General features: G+C 35.9%; 1 long non-coding RNA gene across 1 annotated transcript in view; it reads left to right on the top strand.

The window, feature by feature from the left end:
- LOC128780013 (uncharacterized) overlaps positions 1-16,587 on the top strand; it is a 73,706-nt gene that overhangs the window by 1,127 nt on the left and 55,992 nt on the right. The gene's annotated exons all lie outside the window — the stretch shown is intronic.

Here is a 16,587-nt window from a genome sequence, read left to right as displayed (position 1 = left end):
TGCTTGGCTAAGAAAAACAACTCTTCTCTTTACTTTGTGTCTGTCGAAATAAACTGGCTTTAGGCAAATAGAGCTAAGTTATACGTGGGAAGTGTTTCCCTAGGACTCCTGGTAGCCTATTCTGTCACACATTTCAGGTAATACTGCAGGGCCCATTTCTTAAAGACCTATGCTTTGCCTAATCCACTTATTCAAATTCCAGTAGCTCTAGCAGCTATAGGGTATAGCCAGTACCCAGAAATGCTTTTACTTAAAAATGAAAAACTCTTTAAGCTAAAACTAGCAATAGCTTTGAAACCAGAATTTGGCTGTCTGCCTGAACTCCTACAGTTAAACATTTACCATAATTGGTTGATGTTTAAAGGCCTCAAATCTAGGCAAAAAATCCAATGAGCAAAGGATTTATTACATTATTTGTGGATACTGCCCTACCTTCTACATTATCTGTAGTATCTATTCATACATGAGTTTATTTTTTTCATTTTTGCCATTCATGAGGCTGCCTTTAGGTTATATTCTTGCAAATATTTTCTGGACACAGCATGTATACAGAGAGGCACATGTATTATTTAATAGATATGTATATATAGGCATATTCTTTTATGACCTTGGTAAATATTGCATCTTTTATAATGAACTCTTTCTCCACCTCCACTCTCATTGCCCTTAAAAATTTCTTCTTCTTATCTTTTAAAATCAACCTAGAGGCAGAAATCAAGTGGGCAGCAATAGTAGGATTTGCTATATTCAAAGTGAAATTCATTATGAAATAGCATTGCTTAAGGAAGCACTAAGGAATGTGTCCATAATGACATATGTCTTAGTAAGGTGAAATGTGTTTCCTCCATAGGTAACAGCTGCATTATGTTGAAAAATCCCTCTGCTGTTGCACACTTGAACAAAACAGATCCTGCTAAGTAAGAACTCATATTTGCATTATATTGTACAATGCAATTTGAAAGTGGTAATGGGTACCTAAAACAAGTTGGCATTTATTCTAAATGCAAAGGTTGCAGGGAGCTATAATATGTTTTATCAGGATAGGTGAATTGTTTGTCCTTTACTATAAATGTTAACAAGATTCAATAGGATGAGCAAAAAATTTTTACCCAAAACTATAATGCACATTCCAAGTACTGTAATAGCTGAAAAGGCCAGAGTTGGACAGTAAATATCAGATGATTTAAATGCTTATCTTTACTCAACTTTAGAAACTTTTGAGAGTTGATTATATTTGACTGCAATAACTGGAATATTCTTTTTCACATGGGTATGGAGACAGAAATCTGAAAACAGGTGCACCTAAAACATCAATAAATTATAGTTAATAAGAGTGTTAAGATCTTGATTAATATCCAACTCATTAAAATTATGCTTTAATATAAAATATTTGCTGCTTAAAAATGATAAAGTGGATAATCATAAAAATAACATAGAATAACAGCTTTGATACCTTCTGTTTCTTTGGTTTCAAAGTAATTTAAAAACCCAATATTTTAATCCTGCAGTCTCTTTTCTATCTGTTAGAGCTACATGTAATATCCATAAAGAACAATAGTAAATTTAGGGAAATTGCTAGCTTAAAAAAGAAAGCAAATATAAATAAATAAAAGTGTTAAGAAAACTCCAGCACTATTTATGGAAATTGAAAGAAAACAAAGTTGGTGTTCTTCCTAAAATATATGAATGCAAATATTGTGAGCCGGATTTGTAATAGCCCCAGTATTTCTACATGTTCCACTGTACTTAATCTTGGCTTTGCAAGTAGTCTTGGAACCATAGTACTATGCTGATACACTGTGTCTCTCTCCTTCAAGGCAAATAAACAACTGCACCAGGAATTTCACCAAGCTCCTGGATATCCTTAATTCCAAAGGTAGTTTTAGTCAATCAAGCACGACCAACAAACCTTGGCTCTAGTTAGTGGTCTTTCACTTTCATTGTATTTCTCATTTACTCTGACTCGTCTTGCTGCTGTTTAAAATCAAATTAGCCTCAATTTTGTCATCCAGGTATCACAGTTCATTCAGTGTATATTAATTTCAAAATTTATTTATACTTAGCATTTAAAATAATTATGAACTTAGCCTACCCCTAAATGAATACAAGAAAGTTCTTAGGATGTTAATATATCTTCTAGAAAAGATGTTTCTAAGATCCCATGAGTTTAGGAGACCCTGATTTCATGAAGATAAAGATTTTTTTAATTTGGGGGAATCTCAGCAAATTCAATTATATTGAAAATGAATTCTGACTTACAAGGGAAAAGGAATAGAGCATGTACAATTTCTCAAACTTATTTGGCAATGTAGTCCTTTTTAAATCATATACACTTTGAGAAATTTCATAATAATTGCTCATTTTGGCAAATTTTATGGAATTTAGAAGCTGAAAGGTAGCTTTCAGATTATAATCTAATTCATACTATAGTATGTACTATCTACTGAGTGCTTCTTCTTAGCCATGTTGGCCCCAAACATCATTTCATTTAGTTCTCTGAACAATACTACAAGGAAAAGATTACTTACCTTAAAACACAAAGTTCAGGGAAGTTAACTGATTTGCTCAAGGTCACACAATAAGTAAGTGAATGTCAAGATTTGACCCTAAGTCTTCAAGGTATTCCTGAAACTGCACACTTCCTTGCCCACAGAAGAATCAAAGCACTTTAAATTTTGAAAGCATAATGGATTTTTCCACCAAAGATAAGCACTTGGGACATAAATGTTTGCAAATATTAAAGTATTAATATTCAACACTAGAATAAACCAATAAGGGACATGACAAATACTTCACCTCAATTGTGCACGACAGGGTCTCTTAAATCAGCTTGTTTTCCCCTTTGCCAGTAGTGGGCTGTTTCATCCATTCTGCTCTTTCAACTTTTATACCTGAGTTGATTCTGAACCTTTGGTGATGTCTAAAGTGTCCCTTATTAAAGACAATTTCCTTTGCTACTGCCAAATACAGCCATGTAAAGCAGTAGTGTTTATCCCTACAGTTATTCCAGAGTTAAAGACAAAAGAACTGTTAACCAATAGGGCACTGAGTGAATTGGAAGAGGTGAGATTAGTTCATTAACTGGTTAGGTAATATCAGCTAACGTGACCTTCCATTTTCCCCAGGCTTCCTCTTTATACTATATCTGATAACCTATTCTTTGTTTTTGTTATTGTTTTTCTTTTTTCCCAGAACCTAAGTTGCCAGCTGTTAATGTATTAAGGTCTAAGTACGCCATACACTGGTTGATTTTGCACAGCATACTCCATTCACAAATTGTTTCTGGAGGATTAAATTCTTTTTAAAGTATGCTAGTTTGAAGGATCTTTGTAATTTTGGCTTTTAATGAGTACTTGTTAATATGGTTCACTAGTACCACTTATATTCTTTAGAATAGCATCTTTTCCAAGCCACAGAAGCAGATTAATAGTGTCTGTTCTGTTTACCCATTTCTTTGTGAGTATTCTCTAACTTAAAGAAATCTCATCTTTCTCACTGACAGTCAAAAATTAGGGCCCAGAAACAAGCAAAACTGCCCTCAGAAAACTCACAGATAAAAAAGATTGTAAAATAACAAAATAGGGATTTAATAGTCAGACAATCTACTGTGAGAATTACTCCCATGGGCTTTACAAGTTCCATAACACCAATCAGAGCTTTGTCCAAAAGACAAAGTTGATGAGAATCTTTCCATTTTTACCATGCTCAAGTCTATCTGGGAGCTGAGTACTGCCCCTAGCCAGTAAAATGTGTTTTCATTTTGCAAAAAATATTGAGGGTCTTTTTCCTAATGTTTTTATGCTTTTATTAGAATATTATTTTCCTTAGAAATTTAAACTTAAAATTTTCCTTCCAAATTGATCTTGTTTCCAGCCTCTCATTTTTGTTTTAGAGATTACTTTTGTACAATTCAAATGTGGGTCAAAATAAGGGGCATAAATAAGACAAGGCAGAAAAAGCCCAATGTGAATATTTGAGTTATGGTGTGACTGTATCACAATTACTATATCAAAAATAAAATTTATCCTTTTTTGAAGCTCAAACAGTGAGTCAGAGGAAATCAGAACATCTGTGTAAGCCAGTGTCATGTATCTGTGATTGACTATCTCCTTTTTCAGTTCAAAATTGAAGTTTCTATTGCCCCAATCTGACTCAAATTGAGTAATGTCTACCCACATAAGGTCTTCATGAGAAAATGGTCCTCAGTCTTGTGCTAAGGTATCATGGTATAGGAAAAGTTGTAATTGCAGAGAATTCCTGCTATATCTGTTGTGTGTATAGTATTTTTGGTAGTCATAATGTTTCAGGATTTAAAAAGACCTTAAAATTCTTATGGTTTAACCACTCCCAGTCAAGCCGAAATCTTCATCAGATGAACACTCAATGCTTGAATATACCAAATAATGGGGAGCTCATTGAGGGTAGAAGTTCCAGTGAATCATCTAGAAAATCAATTATAGAAGTTTTGAAATCTTTACTGTTTTGTAAATGTGAAAGAAACATACAATTAGACCAATGACCAATGAGAATTTTAAAGAATATGAAATTCGGAACCAGATGGACTTGGGTTAAAATTCTTGCTTCACTATTTAGTAATTCTATGATTTAGGGCAGTTAACTTTGCTGAGGATTGACTACCTCAGCTGTAAAATGGGTATAACAAACTCAATCTCCCTGAGTTTTATGAGGATTGACTAAGATGTTTATGAAACATCTAGAATGGTGCCTTTCTGGTGCAGAGGGTAATTATCTCCTATTAATAAGTGTAATAAACTACACAGACAAAAACAGTATTAGACTATATATTCCTTTCCTACCCTAGTATATCAAAGGATGACAAGTAGAATACAGTGATGAAACTTTATTTTTAATTATTTTAAAAGTTAGAAAACAGTATGTTTTCTAAGCATGGGTGCTTATACTTCCTGGTATATTTTAGTTACTTTTCTATTTTCATCAGTTTTTTTAACATTAATTTCAACAACAACCTCTGAAGAACTGACCATTACAAACATCATCATTTTTTTTTAATCCTCCTTGCCAGATGAGATTCTAGTTTAGAACCTTATCTTCTGCTCTCCACACCCACAAGAAGTGAGAACTATCATTATTTAAACAAAGTTCCTCAAAATGGCCCTGGAGAGAATATTAAAAATATAATCTCTGGAGCATAGCACTGAATATCTTTTTGAGGAAAAAAAAAAAACAAAAGGGGAGAAATAAATGGGAAGAAAGGAACCAAAGTATATGTAGGTATTGTTTGTACATTGTTATTTGTAGCATTATTTGTAACACATGCAAAGAAAGTTCAAGGACTTAGGGGCACTAATTTTATCATTTTCTCTACAGAAAACAGGTATTTTTAGAAACATAATTATTTGAAAAACTAGCTTTCTTCTAGCCATAAGATTATTTTGTCAAAAGAGTGGCATATGTTGTTTTTAGAGAAAAGAAAGTCAGATCTGACAAGATGTGATCAATTATAGCTAAGATCACATTTGTGTGATAAATTATGCTTAAATTAACTCAATCTCAACCATCCAACAACTATTCAGACAGTTATAGTGTATGTAGGCTTGTATCAGAGGTGCTGCTAATTGACTTCTCTTACAATTTGGAAATGTTGAACTCTAACTTATATTATTTGGATTCTATTTGTATTTTCCTATACTAAAAATATTCTATTGTAAAATATGTTCCAGGTATGACTTCTAACCAATGCATTTTTCACAGAGTAAAAGTTGTTGGGCATTTTGCTTCTTATAGCTAAAGCTATTCTATAAAATTTCATTTTATTATCTTTATGGATGAAAGTGCAGAAAACCAAAACAATAGGATTCGAGTACTCAGAACAATGAGAAAAAAATTACAAGCAGGCCATATAATGATGACTCCTCTTAGTTCTCTGTCTGTGCTTCAAAGGATGAGAGTTTCCTGAGTCTTGAAGGTAGAAGAGTCTCACTGATAGTCACTCTGACTTCTTGAAAATCTGTCTTATGTGCAAGTAACAGGGCATCCCCATGAGAGAGCAGTGGTCTTGGGAGCCTGATCTTCCATTCTTACCCCTCCATGTACAGGTAAAGAAGGCTTCTGGTCAGAAGTAAAGGAAAAGCTACTGTCCAGTTTAAATTCTGGTGAATATTCAGATTTGTGTTGGTCGGTTAGCCATTTATGTCTCTAAGTTAGCACTAACATTTAAATTTGAAATTACATATATTGACAAGAACTTCTATTTTGTTAATAAATGTTTGTAAAAACTTGTAGCATTTTATAAAAGAGAAATTTCTAAAGGGGAGATGTCTTGCTATAAGAGAATTTAAATTTGGTAAACATGTTGGAAATTCTATAAAGAGATAATTTCATACATTGTTTCCATAGTAACAAAGGACTGGCAAGAATTGGTGATTAAGTAGATTTTAGCTCAAAAGGTAAATATTTTTGGGTCTCTCTTTCAGCTCATTTTTAAAAAGTAGTATATAAGTTTTCTCCAGCTTATTAGAGATTCAGCTTTTATCATTTATTAAGACTAATGGCAAAAACAGATTTTCCTAGAGGGGAAAAATGGGTAAAGGAGAAACAACATTTTAGCATAGCCATGAATATGATTTATAAATTACACATAACTCTCAAGTAGTTTTTTTTTTCCCCTCATTCAAATCATTGCATACTTCAACTAAATACAGTAAGTCCTCATTTAATATCATCGATAGGTTCTTGGAAACTGTGACTTAAAGTGACATAGAACAAAACCAATTTTATCACAGGCTAATTGATACATAAAAGAGTTAAGTTCCTAAGGCATATCTCTGGTCACTAATACATCACCAAACCTCTAAATAAAGACCCAAAACACTTCTAATATCAAACATTGAAATAAATGTAAGCTATACATACACTTAAAAAGATTAATAAAAACAATTAAGAGAATTATTTTCCAACCTGCTTATTCCAGTTCAGGGAGCAAGGAGTAATCCACCCTGGACAGGATGCCCTTTCATTTCAGGGCACATTGCATGCACCGCACTTATTCTGGGACTATTCAGACACACCAGTTCACCTCACATTCACATCCTTCGTATGGGGCAGGTTACCAGAGTCCCCCAAAAAAACTCACACAGCCATGGGCAGAATGTGCAAACCACCCTGACAGTGGTCCCGGCTGGGAATTGATTTTTTTTCTCATCAGCATTACAACATTAAACAAAATTATGTTCATTATTTAAGAACCTGTTGTACTTTTTTTTGGTAACCAAACATTTTTCCTTCTCTCCCACTGACAGTAAATTCTATTATACACATTTACTGTCACAGCTTTTCTGGAAAAAGTGAAGTTTAATCCTCAAGAGTTCCTAGAGAGCCATGTTGCACCTTATACCAACATAGACATAAAATCTCCAAAACTAAAAGAAAACAGTACCACTCCATCTTCCCATCCCTATCCCTGTTGTTGATTTGATAGCTGCACACTGGAAACATCAAAATGTATATTGAAAATAGCATATTTCACTCTCTCTGTCCTAGGAATAGAAAACTGCCTTGCCTTTCAGATTCAGAGAACTCTATGAATTCAAGGACATATGAAGTTTAGCTAAGATAGCCTGACTGAAAATAATCTGCTCAACCATAATGTGCAGTTCATTTTAAACCTTTATTGAATATCTATTACACATTAGGCTTTGAATGCCAAGATGAAAGGCAATGCATCTGTCCTCCATGATCTCTGAATTTATTGATACAACAGGTGAGGCTATGCTATAATAAACAATATTTTATATTGTATTGAATAAAAATGCCCTTGAATCACTGGATGCTCATTTTTAAACTTAACCAAATTTTTTGCTTTTATTAAACATTGTGAAATACTGTAGTCGAATGCAGTAATGGTAGGTTTCCATGGCACATATTCAAGGAAATTAAGAAAATCAGAACATTGTCTTCCATCAAATGGCAAGGTCAACAACTTGTGTGTCCTTCTGGAGATGACACAGTCCAAAACTTTGGTATTCCTCCAGAAGACAGAGTGAAAATTTACGTGTGCCAGGCATATTTAGAAAGGACATTAACAGGAAATGCTCTATAAAATAAGAAATTAAATCATTTGGAAGGGCCAGAAATTGAAATAACCAATGTAACCAAAAGAAACAAATGAAAGAAGACACCAAAACAGTAAGAATCTTTTCAAATTTGATGTCCAAATTGTGAAAACTTCAAGAAGGGTGACATAAAAAGGAAAACAGCTTATGTTGTTTTCAAGGTGTGAACACTATATAGGTGTGTTAGGGACTTGGTTTCCTAAGTGGGACTAAGAGTGAACTATAGTAACAATGATAATCTCTACTTAGTATATACAGGGTCCAGCACAAATAATGTCCCTTTTTTATTACAAAATCTTTTATTACAAAATCATAAGCATATAATTCTGTAACATAACAATATCACACTCATGCATACCAAATTACTTTAGGTGAAATGTTCTAATTAAATCCATAAATTATTACACCCATATTATTATCCTACCAACCACACTCAAGCAGGCGTTACTTCTGCCTGACCCTGAATATGTATGTATCTAGTGATCAAGACACAACCACCAAAAAAAACCCCAACTTATTCTCAGAAAATAAGAGCCACTGGAAATAAAATACTAAATATAAGCTAGTCCTGTTTTACATTATTACTCCTTTTTTTACTGATATACACAAATATGCCACAATATTTAAATGGGTCACTTGAAAAATATTTCAAGAGAGTGGAATCTTACTGAAATTATTTTACCAAGGTTAAGAAGTGAGTTCCTTTATATTTTTGGACTGTTTGAGTGGGTCAAAACAGACTGTATATTTACTTCTTAGAGCCGTTTAGCCTTGGAACTCCTACCTCAGCCTGGCAGTGATGCCTTCTTAATTGTTGTTTATGGATATTAAGAGACTTTACACCTTTTTGTGTGTTTGCTCTGATTCTTTTTTTCTATCATGGCATTTAATTTGTGCTGTTGCTTTGCCCATGACCAAAAAACAATTCTCGAGGGAATGATGCATTTGAATTTGAGCAGAGATCCATTAGAACTTTGGTAGTCAGGATTGCCTTACTTTTCTCAGTTTCATTGTTTTATTGCATGAACAACCCCCCAATCCTACTTTCCCCTCTTACAAGAGGAACAAAGATAGATGGAAATCCAGAAAAGCAGCCATTCCAAAACTTTTGTTGTTCAGCATCTTATACAGAAATCCTCTTTTGCTATTCAATCTACTTGTGGTTTAATTTTTTTCTTTACAAAACTATTTGGGAAGGAAAAAAGCACATTTTCCCTGCTGTTGCTGCTGTGTTATTATTTCAGTGATTTTCAGGTTATTAGTCATTCATCTGGATTGGTGCCTGTATATTTTTCCAAAGATTTAATATGGAAAATTATTTCTTTGACCATATTGAAGCTTAGCTCAAAATTATCTTCTTCCATAGCTAAGAAGCTTTGCAGTTGTTTTCTTATTAATGCTCACAACACTCTTGTAGGTTATTAAAAAGATATCACAGACTTCCGGTCAAGATGGAGGCATAGGTAGACATACTTTGCCTCCTCACGCAACCATAGGAAGAATTACAATAATCCCTGGCAGGTGTGGCACAATGGACTGAGCACCAGCCTGTGAACCCAGGAGTCGCTGGTTTGATTCCTAGTCAGGGGAACATGCCTGGCTTGTGGGTCAGGTCCCCAGCAGAGGGCGCACAAGAGGCAACCACACACTGACGTTTCACTCCCTCTCTTTCTACCTCCCTTCCCTTCTCTCAAAAAATAAATAAATAAAATCTTTTTTAAAAAGAAAAGAAAAAGAAGTAATATCAGACCTCAAGAATAAATAACACCCAGAACTGTCAGAAAATCAAGCTGTATAGAAGTCCAACAACCAAGCATTTAAGGCAGCCACATTCATCCAGATGGGTAGGAGGAGGAGGAGTCACAGAGATAGGGTGGTGTGATGCAGAGAGGTGGCTGCAGTGGCGGCAGCAGAACAGAAGGTTCCACATTCACATGTGGTGGGTAAAAATTGGGGGGGGGGATACTTTGGAAGCAAGTGATCTCAGCCCCACGCCAGACTGCACAGCCTAGGGCTCCAGCACCGGGAAGATAAAAACTCCCATTACCTCTGAATCTAAAAACCAGTGGAGTTCTGTGTGGCAGAAGAAACCACTGGATTTTCACTGCTTAATGGGCCATCTTGGGCTGAGAATGTACATAAACCCCACAGCAGCAGCTGGAAAGGTGCCAATCGCATACAGGAGGTGGGTGAGGTGACTGGAAGTCGGGTGAGTGCCAGGAAGGCCTCCAGAAGCCAGGCAGAGGCATTGTCCTTTTCCTGAGACCCCTGCCCCAACACAGAGTCACAAGTGGTGAAGTGCTGCCCCACCTGGGGATTGCCTAAGGCTCTGCCCCACACAATTTACAGGTGCCTGTTCTACATAGGCCACACCACTAAGACAGGGAGTAAAAGCAGCTCTGCCTAATACATAGAAACAAACACAGGGAGGCTGCCAACTTGAGGAAGAAAAGAAATATAGCCCAAATGAAAGAACAGAACAAAACCCCAGAAAAAGTACTAAATGAAATGGAGATAGCCGACCTAACAGATGCAGAGTTCAAAACACTGGTGATCAGGATGCTCAGAGAACTCATTGAATACAAGCACAAAATAAGGAAGAAATGAAGGATACACTAAGTGAAATAAAGAAAAATATACAAGAGTGAAGGGAAGGAACCTGGGATTCAAATCAACAATTTAGAACAGAAGGAAGAAATAAACATTCAACCAGAACAGAAAGAAGAAACAAGAATTCAAAAAATGAGGAGAGGTTTAGGAACCTCTGGGACAACTTTAAACATACCAACATCCAAATTATAAGGGTGCCAGAAGGAGAAGAGGAAGAGCAAGAAATTTTGCAAAGGAAATAGACATACAAGTCCAGGAAGTTCAGAGAGTCCCAAAGAAGATGGACCCAAAGAAGACCACACCAAGACACATCATAATTAAAATTCCAAAGGTTAAAGATAAAGAGAGAATCTTAAAAGCAGCAAGAGAAAAGCAGTTACCTTCAAAGGAGTTCCCATAAGACTGTCAACTGATTTCCCCAAAGAGACCTTACAGGCAAGAAGGGGTTGGAAAGAAGTATTTGAAGTCATGAAAGGCAAGGACCTACATCCAAGATTACTCTATCCAGCAAAGCTATCATTTAGAATGGAAGGGCAGATAAAGTGCTTCCCAGAGAAGGTAAAGCTAAAGGAATTCACCATCACCAAGCCATTATTACATGAAATGTTAAAGGGACTTATTTAAGAAAAAGGAGGTCAAAACTATGAACATGAAAATGACAACAAACTCCCAACTATCAACAACTGAATCTAAAAACCAAAAACACACTAGACAAACAACCAGAACAGGAACAGAATCATAAATGTGGAGATCATTTGAAGAGTTATAAGCTGGGAAGGAGAAGGGGTAAAACAGGGGAAAAGGTGCAGGGATTAAGAAGCATAATTGGTAGATACAAAATAGACAGGGGGATGTTAAGAATAGTATACAAAATGGAGAAGCCAAAGAACTTATATGCATGACCCATGGACATGAACTAAGGGGGGGATTTTGGAGGGAAGGGTGGTAGTGGGCAGAGGGGGGCAAAGGGGGAAATTGGGACAACTCTAATAGCATAATCAATAAAATACACTAAAGAAAAAAAGAAAAAATGAGAAGCCTTAACCAAAAAAAAAAAGACATCATAACACAGTTTATAATATAAGGAACAGACGAAAGCTAACTTAAGTTACATTGATTGATGAGATAGAAGCTAAGAATGGACAAAAAGAAACAAGTTTTTAAATCCTGGATGTCCTGGTTCTCAGTCCAATGCACTAAAATGTCCTTCTATGACTCTCTAAGGCAGGCAAGTGTAACATTGTCATCGTGTGGAACAGAAAAATGGTTTGGGGATGCTGAAAGAAACTGTAAACTGGAACCAACTGCTACCACGAGGGTAAAGGACAGTTGCTGGGGCACTACTGACAGGATAAGCAAGTAATCAGCGAGGGTCTGGTCCTTTCTCCTCTGAACTTGTGGTCTTCTTCTAGCTCCCCAATTGGCAAAACTTAACAAGGAGTCAGTTAGCAAAGGAAAAATGTGGTTTGCAGAGTCCCAGAGCCAGGATCACAGAGCAATGTACAGAAGTGTGCATTTGGACTTGAGAGCTCACACTTTGGTTACTTAGTGTCTATATCCATCCTTCAACACATATTTAATTTTCATGCAACAAAGCTCTGTGATTTCTATCCTTTCTCTAAATAAATATGCTCCGCCCTTTCCCCCAAAGCAAAGTCCCAACAGTCACAATGCCCATTCTAGTTGATACTAAATGCTCCTTTATGTCCATCTAAACATTATATAATCTAAAGATTAATTTGCAAAGTTAAGTGCCAGCACAATCTTTATATAAAATAACAAAGGAAAAAGAGAAGGAAAGAAAAAAGCTGTATGGGTGAAATTTTATATATGTGATATACAAGGTCTGTCTGGAAAAAGTCTAGCCATTGTTAATATAACGAGAATGGTTTGCACGACTTCAATGTAACCTGGCAGCCAAGGAGAGTGGACTGGAATGCACATGTGTGAACAATGACGACTTCACTGTACTAATTAGTGGGGTCAGTAGACGCCATTGAGTGAGCATGTCTACTGTGTGGCCATCACATTCAAAATGACTGAGCAAGTAGAGGAATGAATCTGGATGAAATTTTGTGTGATGCTGAACATTCCTCTGTGGAAAGTATTTGGATGATTCAGGACGCAACTATGGGCAACTAGTGATTGGCAGCTGCATCACAACAACATGCCTGCTCATGCATCACATCTCATGCAGAATTTTTTGGTGAAACATCAAATCACACAGGCTACTCAGCCAACTAACAGCCCAGATTTGGCGCCCTGTGATTCTGGCTTTTCCCAAAACTAAATCACCTTTCTAAGGGAAGACATTTCAGATTGTCAATGAGATTCAGGAAAATATGACGGGGCAGCTGATGGTGATTGACAGAACACTGTGAGGCCCCAAGGTGCCTACTTTGAAGGGGACTGAGACGTCATTGTCCTATGTACAATGTTTCTTGTAGCTTGTATCTTCTTCAATAAATGTCTCTATTTTTCATATTACATGGCTGGATACCTTCTGCAGATACCTCATTTATCACATATACAAATTTTATATTTATAATATATAATATATAAGCACTATGCAATAATATATATGTGGTCTGGCCCTTTTTATGAGCTGGTAATCTATACCAATTCTTTTATTACAAAATTATAGGCATGTAATTCTGTAACATAACAATAGCACACTCAAGCACACCATATGACATTTTAGGTGAAATGTTCAAATTGCTGTCTACCTCATGAGAGACATTCACACGCCCTACCAACCACACTCATTGGTGTTACCTCTGCTGGACCCTCTATATACAAACACAACAAGCAAGGGAGGAAATAAGCATAGTTGCTCCAATATTTTTTCTTTGATGAAGTTGTAAATAATGTTATAACTACCTTATTACAGAACGCTTCCTCTGTTTCCTTTGCTCTATGTCAGGACTCAACTAGTCATTTTTCCCCCTGATACATTGACACAAATATTTATTCTCAAAGTCTTTGAGTGCTCAGCACTGCCCTTCCCCTTTTTTTCATTAATTTTCCATTAACCTTTTCTGTTGATCATAGAAGTACTAAGAGGCACCATGGAAGTACTAAGAAGGCAGTTCCAAATATAATCCTTTTTACTTACATTGTGTAAAAGCAACCAAAACTATACTTGGTAACCAGGATTAACCTTCTGAGATGGAAAAACTATAGGTGGCAGGTGACTTTGATTGGCATATTGTTCAATAACATCATAGTTTATTCAATTACAACTGTCACTGATACTAACCTTCAAGAACCTTTTGCTTGTTATGGCCATAGGAGGCAACATTGGCTGTATCCTGAAGAATGGCACAGTGGAAATACCAGTAGGTGGTGGGTAGCACACATTGTCCTGGGCAAATTGATTTTGGCTAGACTTTTTTGATTAAAATTTAAAGTAATTTTAGTGATTTCCAAAATTGCATCCACATTTCATTTGTGATAGTAAAAATAAATTAAGGCTATGTGTAGTTGATTACAGGACAACAGCTAGATTTGACAATTCACTGATCAATCACTTTAGGGCAGGGGCGTCAAACTCATTTTCACCTGGGGCCACATCAGCCTCATGGTTGCCTTCCAAAGGCCAAATGTAGAGCTCCTTACCCCTAGTTAAGGAGTAGTAACATTTATACAGTCCTAAAATTACATTTGGCCCTTGGAAGGCAACTGCAAGGCTGATGTGGCCATTGGTGAAAATGAGTTTGACACCCCTGCTTTAGGGGAACTACACTGACCTTCCACAAGTTAAATACCTTTGACTCAGACAAGCTCTCTGAACATTCCTGGTTTTTTTTTTTCCTTTACACAGGCTTCACACATTGCCATATGTTTCTCTCATCTTTATTATTTCTGCCATACATTGTAGCCCCTATGGGTCCTCTTCCCTGTAAGACTGGCTGCAGAATAATATTTAGCAGTTTCTCTCTTTTTCTCCCCAAATATTCTTCTTAATTATTTTCCTATTAATCACGAAGAAAAAAACTTACGGCAAACAAAAATATCATTGCTTTATTCATTCAACAAACCATTTTTGACACTTACTTTGTGCCAGGAACTATGCTGAGCACTAGGATTTCAGCAGTGGAACTAAGCAGTTTTAAAAAATCATGTGATGGTGGTTATAGAGATCTCAGGCATCTTTCAGTCATTGCCCCTTTTCTATAATTTATTCCTCTTTTGATAGATTAGTATAGTATCTGTATTTTCAAAAAAATTGCTCCAACACGATTTGATATTAAGAAGTAATCTGAAATCAAAATCATTTCAGCAACACCGCAACCGATGTCATTGGATACTCAGCTTAACTGTTTAGACACTGGCCCAAAGTAAATTCAGTTTTGCACCATCATTGTACTTGGAAAATTTAATTATAATTTTCAGTTTGTAGAAAGTTTTCTCTCTTCTAGGACCATTTTCACAATCTCTAAGTATGTCCCTCTTTGCCACCTAAAATTTACTTTTATGGTCTTGCTTAAGGCAAGCAGCTTCCTGCTTGCCTTCATTTCTTTCATCTCTTCTGGAAAGTTTCCAAATCCAGGAAGTCTTACTCTCTTTGCCATTTCTGGCCTCTGCCATGAATGAATGATTTTCTTGAAAAAAAAAAGGGGGGGAGTCAACTAACCATATTTTAAGATTGGTTCTGTATTCAAGTAAATTGTGATTTTTGTTTTCACCTATTGTTTTAGGTTAACGAACTTTCATCTATGGACTTGATATCTCTCTGCCTCTTATTCATTAATAATCATTGGAATATCTTTGTGTCAGGCACTGTTTTAGGTAGTTTTTAAGTATAATTCCACCTACGGCTCATAACAACCCTTGAAGAAGGCAATTGTATTATTTCTATTTTATAGAAGAGGTAATTTAGGTCTAGAGAGGGTGATGTGGTTTACTCAAAGCCACACGGAGGCTGTGTGATCCAAGAGGTTGGTGTATTTTTTTCAAGATCTTGCTTCTAATATCTTGTCAAGATAATCCATAGCTGTAATATATGACTTCCTTGTAAGAATTAACTGAGTGTAAGAACAATGTGAGTCAATAGTGCATGTATAAATAGGATTCATTAATGAAAATGCAGTGTTTATAATAAAGAAGGTGATCATTTGTTCTATCCTCTGTTGGACATGCTATAACTGGAGTAGTATATTATATTCTGAGTACTATGTTTCATGAGTATTATTAAATCTAAAAAAGTATCCAGGAGGAACCCTTTAGATTTGGAAACCATGTCAGATGAGAAACCACTGAAAGGGCTGATGGTCTTTAACCTGTAAAATTGGAAGCTTAGCTGTCTTGAGTCAGTTAGAGGAATATCTTACAGAAAAGAGATTAAAGTTCTATACATTTACAAAGGGTAGAAATATGCACAGTAAATGCATAGTAGAGAAAAAGATATTTGAACTCACATAAGACAGAATCTTATGATTAGAATGCCCAAAAGTGGAATGGACTACTGCAGCAGAGTGAAAGTTACCTATTTCTTACAGGATTCAATTAGCTGAGAAATCACTTCTGGGGAATGCTGAACAAGAGATCCAGTAGCAAATTAATCATTTCCAATGAAGTGCATTGATATATAAAAATACCTAGCATATAGGCATACAACAAATGTTACTGTTCAGGACCATTATTTCCAAAAAGCAAATCCCACACCTTACCAGTTCTCATGTTTTACTACTCACTACCTGAACCTTTCCTTACTTTTTGGCCAAACCTGACCATTTCCTATAATCTTGTTTTGCTCTACCTCTAAGCATTTGCCTCTATTACTCCCTTTGCCTGGAAGCCTTACCTAGTCCCATCTATGCCCAGGAAGTCCTGGGAAAATACTTCAAGCTGGATCCCAAATGCCATCCCCTCAACAAAGCCC

This window comes from Desmodus rotundus, chromosome X (assembly GCF_022682495.2).
Source record: "Desmodus rotundus isolate HL8 chromosome X, HLdesRot8A.1, whole genome shotgun sequence".
Lineage (NCBI taxonomy): Eukaryota > Metazoa > Chordata > Mammalia > Chiroptera > Phyllostomidae > Desmodus > Desmodus rotundus.
The sequence above is the reverse complement of the archived record's forward strand: the minus strand, read 5'-3'. Positions and strand labels throughout refer to the sequence as shown.